Raw genomic sequence first — 8,700 nt, forward strand, 5'->3', positions numbered from 1 at the left:
GGTGGAACCAAAGGGAACTGTATTCCTCGGTTATTTTAGCAGATCACTACCTGCCTCCAAGTTCCTAAAAGCGCAGCTCTGTTAGGCTCACTTAGCTCAGCACTTTCCGTTCTGTAGCCCCAGGGAATTTCTGCAACACAGGTGTCTCTTCCATAATGAGTTGCACTACCTGTTTCTCCCCAGGCCAGGATTTTAGATATTACAAGGATTAGAAGTATATATTTTGCCTTTAATATAAGCACAGAACATGACAGGATATGGTCCTGGCCTCTTGTAATCCTTCTGTCAAAGAGGATGGTGATTCCTTCAGACTGAGAGGACAGAGTAGTGCCCAGAGGGGGGAAAAAGACAACCATTTTTGAGCAGAAACAACAACAACAACTGTGCCCAGGGAGTGTGTCCATTTCTCTCTCTCTGTCACACCCTGGCCCTCCATGGGAATCGGGGAAAGCAACTGAATAAATGCTTCAAATCCCACACAAACAGAAGACAAAGCAGACTTACATAACGTTTGCATACGGTAATTGTTATGTATAGGTGCAGATTTAGAAATGATTATTATTATTCAAATCAATATATAATAAAACTCACCATAGATGGGAAGTCTGTGATAAGCTCACCTATGTGTTATGTTCAGGTGTTCACCATTAATGGTCAGCTTCATAGCCTCTGCTCACCCTGCTTTAAACCAGACCAGGATTGGGCTCCTGTGCGAGTCGTGTGACCCACATGAGATCGCAGAACCCAAAATACGTGCTTTATTCAGGGCCGTGCTCTCACGGTGCCCCAAAACATGCATTTTGGGGCACCGTGCGAGATCGCGGCCCCCTCAAAGAGCCTTTTTCTCCAGGCGAGATCTCGTGTGAAATTGCGCAATACCACGGCGCCCAAAACGGTTGCCCTGCTCTTGCGGGTAAAAATGAGATGTCCCAGTTTTTCAAGGACACTTGGGAGGGCGGTATGCAATACTGAGCTAGAAGAGTTTGGATTCGACATCCCGCTTTATCACTACCCTAGGGAGTCTCAAAGCGGCTAACATTCTCCTTTTCCCTTCCTCCCCCACAACAAACACTCTGTGAGGTGAGTGGGGATGAGAGACTTCAAAGAAGTGTGACTAGCCCAAGGTCACCCAGCAGCTGCATGTGGAGGAGCGGAGACGCGAACCCGGTTCCCCAGATTACGAGACTACCGCTCTTAACCACTACACCGCACTGGCTCCCATAGAAGGGTCAATGGTCTGACTCAGTTTAAGGTAGCATCCAATATTTACCTCTCCTTGTACCCCAGTGTTAAGCATTTTCCTTTGTAACTTTATAGAATTTAAAGAATGCATTTTAAAGAGAGTGTCACCTTAGATGTACAGTGTGGGCCCTGCAAGGCTGCAATGGGGTTTCGGTTTGAGTAGACCCAATAATGCTGTTCGTTACTTACATGCAATGGGACCTGGCTGGGGACATCACGTAAGGGCAGAAGGCTTGAACGGCCCAATTCACCACCACACAAGGACAGTAAATGAGTTTTTCAAAAATTAATTTTTGATTCATTAAGTAGGATTTAGGATTCAGTGTAGGCTGCTTCAATTAGGCTTGTGCAGATATGTTAAATGAATGGGTCAAATAAGTAATTAATGGTGTTAATATATCAATCAGATTTCTAATGTAGGTGTCTAAATTGAGTCAGTAGAAGATCTAAGAATTAATTTTAAACATGCTCTAAGGCTTCAGTTCATTTAGATCAGAAATAAGAGAACAATTAAGAACCAGAAGGCACACCACAGAAGTACTGTATGCTGGGAAAAGAAAACTCGGCGATGTTAAAAATGGTGTTACAAAGTCATGACCAGTATTTTGGCATTTAGTGAAATGCAAAGTCAGTTTTGCACCTGCCTGCCATTAAGTTAACATGAAAACCTTTCTTCTAGCTTCCTGTTTTTCAACACGCAGGGAATTTCACATTTCCCCACCTCTTGGTGAGATGTGCCTTTTCTGACAGCTACTCCCTCTCACTGCTACTGTCAGCAACTTGCACTGAATTCCCGTATTGGCAAAAAACCAACCAACCGTGGAATGATTTGATTGGCTAAGAGTCCAGTCCATAAGAGAATCTTTAGAGCTTTGCAGCCTCACCCACAGAACAAGTAAGGCTCTTAATTTCTCCTTGCATAAGCCCTTTTCAGGTACGTGGTAGGGAGGACAGACAAAAAATGCCAATTTCACCTTCTTTCTGTTTATCATTTTATTTAATTTTTTTCTTCAGTTCTCCACCTTTCTGCACCCATGTGCAAACTTTTAAAAGTCCTCATTGGCCTTCTAGTGTACATTTCTCCTGATAAACAGGTTTTGTGTGCTATTTTGCCTAAAATGCACATTTTCTACAAGCAATTTTCCTTAACTTAATTCGGTTTTGTATCACTTAATGCATTTCCCCTAACGTACACATTTTTGCATGCATTCTTTCATTGGAGTGCTGCATCGTGAAAATCATAGCAGCGTGAATTGCAAAGGTTGGATGTTTTTCAGTTCTGATATGGGAAGTACAGATTAGACACACTTCCCAGCTAACATGTGATGAGTTTGTTGTTTCTTTCTAGCATCAAGTCTTCCCAACCCTTTGTCCATGCTTTCCCGCTGCCTCTGTAGACATCCTTGTAGGTCTCCCTATCCACTACCGCTGCAAAATGAAGGAACATAGTAGGTCCAAGCAACTGTATTTGCTAAGCTCAAAGATGCAACAAATGTATTTTTATTCAGTATTGTAGACAGCCCTGAAAATTCTGAAGAGAAAAATGTTTAACTTTTCTTTTTTTAGCTTTGCTGTTCCACAGTAGACATTTTATATGTCCTGTTAATAAAGAGCGAGCCTTATTAAACTTAGGGCTTACTTCTGAGTAAACATGCCTAGGATTACTCTGTATGTTTGTTTTAAGCTATAGTTCAAGGTGTATTTGTTACTTAACCATCTGGCATCTTTTGTTCTAGGTATTTATTCAGCTCATTTAGTAAGTAATTTCCTCAAAATATGTAGATTCCTTTTTCTTTTTTTTTTACAACAGCAACAGCAATGCTGCCATAGGCTTCTCCTTATTTCCTCACCCATAGCTGCTACCAAACATCTCTGTACACTGAATCATGCTTTTATTTTTATTTTTAGTTGATGGTGGTGAACAAACAGAGGTGGCTGGGCATGCTAATGCACTTTGCAAGTTGAATTCCTAGCTGTTAAACAAAAGCAGTCATGTTGATTTCAACTCCATTTAACATACATGGGAGGAAATCAATGTGACAAGGGAAAAAGATTTTAAAGCCTCTAAGTCCAGTTGTTAACAATAAAAACAAAAAGACTAAAAGATCCTGTGACTTGATGGTGTCCTTTTGGAATAAAGAAGGCTGTTGCCTAAGCAGTGCTTGCCTTCATCTTTTATGAACCTTTCCAGTGCAGCAGATTCCTCATTACTAAAGGTCCATGATGTAACAAAACACAATAGGTCATCAAACAATGACTATAATGTAATCTCGGATGTTTTCATGTATCCCTTTTAAACAGAGAATGGTAAGTTAAAGAAATACACGTAGGTTTAAATTATAGCTAACAAATGGCCAAGTCCTTCTTAGTGATGTGTGAAGTTCCCTCTGTTCTAATCCCATCTAGGCTGCAGTACTCCTGATCTTAGTCTTATTATTTGTAATGATTAATTTTTTTTTTTAAAGATGAACTCAAAGCGACATTGAAAAACAATGGGCTGATTGGCTGTTGGAACATGGAAGCACCCAGTCTTCCTTCCATTGTGGAAGCATGACCTGATGCTGGTAAGTGGCATCATGGTTTTCCAGTAGATACAGGAATTGCCAATAATTCAACAAACAATCTCTTATATGTAGTGGGGCTGAGCAAATGTGAACAAGTGTTGACAAGTGCTGGTCATACAAATTATCCAGTTACCACCATTATATGTTCCTGGGTGCCATGGAAGCTCTCCCCTTGTGTCCTGTTCATGATTTGTACTAGAAGTTGGATCAAGATCTCTGACAACTTATGTTGGCGGCTGTTTACATTTTGGAGTAGCCAGAATGTAGAAATATGTGGGTGTTACTGGGGCACTTGGTTTGTCTGATGGGTTCAGGCTCAGGCCAGCTTTGGTGTGGGTCCCATCTCAGGCTCTGCACACCAGTGGCCTGTGGTGAATTTTTTAGTAGGGGACCAGTTAGGGCCAGAGGTGCCAGCTTGTGAGGGCAATGGGTGGGGTTGGGGTGGGGGGATGCGACGTTGCATACCTGACACCGCGTGTGTGAGCATTGGGCCTCCTTCCCTGAGCTGGGCAGAAGCTTCCTGGGCTTTAGGAAGGAGGCACCAAGGATTTTGCTAGGACAAAGATGGAAAAGTGACAAAATACAGTGGTACCTCTGGATGCGAACAGGATCCGTTCTGGAGCTCCGTTCGCATCCTGAAGCGAATGCACCCTGTGTCTGCATGTGCACAGGTTGCGATTCGCTGCTTCCACGCATGCACATGACGTCATTTTGAGCATCTGCGCATGCGTGAACAGTGAAACCTGAAAGTAATGTGCTCTGTTACTTCCAGGTTGCCGCGGAGCGCAACCTGAAAATATTCATCCCGAAGCTACTTCAACCCGAGGTATGACTGTACCAACAAAAGAACAATGGCAAGAGAAATGGATGGAATATGCTGAAATGGCGAAGCTAACAGAAAGACTCAAAGGCAAGGACAATAGAGACTTTTTAAAAAGACTGGGAACCTTTCATATTGTACTTACAGAAACAACGTAAGGAAATGGACTCACTAGCAGGGTTTGATTAAACACTTACAACTAACAAAACAAAGATAGAAAATATGAAGAGAAGAAGAAGAGTTTGGATTTGATATCCTGCCTTTCACTCCCTTTAAGGAGTCTCAAAGCGGCTAACATTCTCCTTTCCCTTCCTCCCCCACAACAAACACTCTGTGAGGTGAGTGGGGCTGAGAGACTTCAGAGAAGTGTGACTGGCCCAAGGTCACCCAGCAGCTGCATGTGGAGGAGCGGAGACGCGAACCCGGTTCCCCAGATTACGAGACTACCGCTCTTAACCACTACACCACACTGGTGTAGTGTGGAGAAAGAGGAGGCTAAAATGATATGAATAGAATAATGATTAATTTAAAGATTACAATATTAAGATATATGACAGCAAACAGGAGAAGTTATTACGTTAGAAACCAGAAAGGGAAGTTGAGGAAAGTCATGGGGTGGTGGTGGTGGGGAGAAGCGGGAAATTATTTTGTGATTATATTGTTTGATGTGATCTTGATAAAAATGTAAAACCCAATAAAAATTTTACACAAAAGAAGGAAGGAAGGAGGCACCAAGGGAACATTTAGGAGACTAACCTTGTCCCCCTAGTCCACTGGCCACACACCACTGCTGCACACTCTGGTCCACCAGCGTGTGTGCTCAAAACCAGAAAACTTGGCATGCTGGTCTAATTTCATACCTGGTGGGAGAGCACCCAAAGTCGGCCAGGGCCCCCAATCCATCTCTGAGCTCAGTGCTGGAGCCGTGGCACATGCAATACCAAAACTCACATACCCAGCAGGTCTTAGTCCCCTGGCCAATGGTGGAGGCCATCATACGTCTCCATCTCTACAGTCCCAGAATAACTGGCAGGGAGGAGGAGACGCACCAAATGCCCAGCAGTCCCTCCTTCTTTAGCTGACGGAAAGCTATATAAATATTTTGTCACCAGATCCCCACAATTATCCTGTGTTCTCAATAAGTCCTTTGATGTTCTTCTTGTCCCGTCCCGTCCCCCCCCCCCGCACTGATGTGGTGAATTACTTAACTACCCATAATTTACCAGATGAAAAAGTGACAAACCTACCTTTCAGAGATCACACAAGGCCAAGCCTAGGGCCACACATAGGATCAGAGAGATGGACAGCTGGGGCAAAGGAGTCAATATTGCAGTGGGAGATGGGATTGTGTAGGGCCCTGGAGCCTCACCTACCGACTGCAGCAAGTTCTGCCTGATATTACTTTGGTCTATGGGGCTGCTAGTGCATTCCACCGCAGCTTAGAAAGTTACTAATAAGGGATGGGGGAATCTGTCAATTTCGGGCTCTCTCGGTTCCTCATTTTTCCAACCTTAAGTTCACATCAGTCTCTGGTGGCTTTATCCTTGGTTTTTTTTTGTTTTTTTTAAAGGCCACCAGCATTTTAGTGAAATTTCTCCTAATATAAACAGTTCTTGCACGCAATTTTGCATAATATGTGTCAGGGCTGCCTCAAGTCTCAGCTCACAAAAGACCAACGCCTTTCTTTTCTTATATACAAAAGTGTTTATTGCAGTTCATTGTTTGCTTCAGATCCGAGGCGCGCAGCCCTACGTCTGCTAGGCTTAGACCCTGAAGTCCCTTCTGAATCTGTCCCTGCCCTGCACCAGTTTAAGAGGCTTGCGCTGCTCCACCTCTTTCTCTCTTTCCTTTTCCGCAGGGTCTTTCTGCCCGCTGGGGTTTCGCCCCTCCTGGATTCCTCCGACGCGGAATCAGACTGCTCTGGCCCCCTCCTGCGGGCTTTGGGACCTGGCCCCTCCTCCGGGCTCCCTGTACTTCCGCGCGCCTCTACATTTGAACTTGGCGCGTGCCCCCAACCTCTAACTTTCCTTTTGACAGCTACGCTACTCCCTTCACTACTCCCCTCCCCTTCCGGGAGGGTGGCTTGCTCCGACCTCCCTCCTTTCTCTACTGCCGGAGCCGCCTCCCCTGATACACTGGAACCTCCACCCCCTTCGCTGCACTCTGGCGGGGAGGCTGGTCCTGACGCCCAGCTGTCACTTTGGGATCCCCCGCTGGCCCCCTGCTCCTGACAAGTCCCCCCTGGGGCTCCCCTGGCCTTGACCACCGGCGCCCCCTTCTGGGAATCCTCTGATTCGCTGGAAAGACTCATGGAATCTCTAGAGTCATTGTCATCCTCTTCCTCGCTGTCCTGGGATTCATCCCCATCGCTCTCCATCTCCTGCCTACCCTGTGCCTCTGTCCCTGAACCCCTGACAATATGTATATTTTTGCAAAGCAACGATCTTTAACACAAAGGATTTTTGTATGTTATTTTTAAAAATAAAAATACATGCATGCTAATGCACACTTTACCCTAGTAAAAAAATGCCCTGTGAATTTTTGTACACATGACTTGGCATGAAAACTGCATGTGCGAATTTGGAAAAATGGTTGTGGTTTGGTTTAAGTATCATTTCATAAAGTGTGGATTTTGTAGGTCCACCTTTAAATGTAATTTCACCCTTTCCCCAGCTAGAAACCCAGTTCTTTAAAAACTGGTAGATGAAATGTTGATGATGAAGAACTGTGAAACCCAATTTCTTGCTTGGGTGGGGGATGCCGTAATTCTGGCAGAGAATACCTGAAATAGTGGGTAAATAAGGAAGAAGGTGGGACGCGGGTGGCGCTGTGGGTTAAACCACAGAGCCTAGGACTTGCTGATCAGAAGGTCGGCGGTTCGAATCCCCGTGACGGGGTGAGCTCCCATTGTTTGGTCCCAGCTCCTGCCAACCTAGCAGTTCAAAAGCATGAAGTGCAAGCAGATAAATAGGTACCGCTCTGGCGGGAAGGTAAACAGCGTTTCCGTGCACTGCTCTGGTTCGCCAGAAGCAGCTCAGTCATGCTGGCCACATGACCCGGAAGCTGTCTGCGGACAAACGCCGGCTCCCTCGGCCTGTAAAGCGAGATGAGTGCCGCAACCCCTGAGTCGGTCACGACTGGACGTAATGGTCAGGGGTCCCTTTACCTTTAAGGAAGAAGGCTGCCAGTGCATTGTAGCTGTTGGTGAGATTCTGAGCAGTTCATGAACCTGGACACTAATAAGGTTATAGACTCCTAGTGGCAGTGGCAGGAATTGCAGTCAGGGGCAGGTGAGACTGTTCAATTACCACTCAAGCCCACTTCCCCTCAAGGCAAAAGCAGGCTTCTTGAGTCTCCTGCTTCTCAGCTGACAGCCAGTAGGTGGGCCAGCTCTGTATTCATAACGAATCTGCTTTAACAGTGGAATAAATTTCACGATTGTTTGTGTGCGCGCGTGTGCAGTTGGATGGTTTTCTGTAGTCTACAGTGCATCAAAATGATTTATACAAGTTTCCAGGTGGATTATGACTTTCAGACAAGCTGCAAACACAAAACAGCTGTTTCTTTTCTTCTCCTTATTTTCGGATTTTTACGAGCTCCCTATCCCCACTCTGGCACCAGCAATAATACCTGAAAAGAGACTCGGTTAATGGCCTCGTCTCCCACCCCCCTTTCTTATTTTGCCTAGAGTGAGGAGAGCAACTCCAGTGTGTTTCTTGTTGGCTGTCATTTATTCTGTAATTACATCTAATCTACTCTTGGACCCTGCCTTCCCAGGAAAGCAGCAATCTTATGAGTGACATTTCCAGAGCGCACCTCAAACCGGTAATTTATTAGGGTAATACATCATCGGAGCAAGGTGCTTTAATGATGCTTCCCTCAAAAGATGGCACCATCCAAAGAGTGGCTGCATAATTGCGTTGCAAAAGATGTGCCAGGAAGCGAGGTGCTCTGGAACGCTGAACAGGTTTGCCTCCAGGTATAACTGGCATCTTTGCCCCTACTTTTCACAAATCTTTTAGTGCTTCTGCCTAGGCCGCCATACCTGATCGTCAAACTGTTGTCTCCTTGACA

The sequence above is a fragment of the Podarcis pityusensis genome (genome assembly GCF_964106645.2).
Source record: "Podarcis pityusensis genome assembly, chromosome: 12".
NCBI lineage: Eukaryota > Metazoa > Chordata > Lepidosauria > Squamata > Lacertidae > Podarcis > Podarcis pityusensis.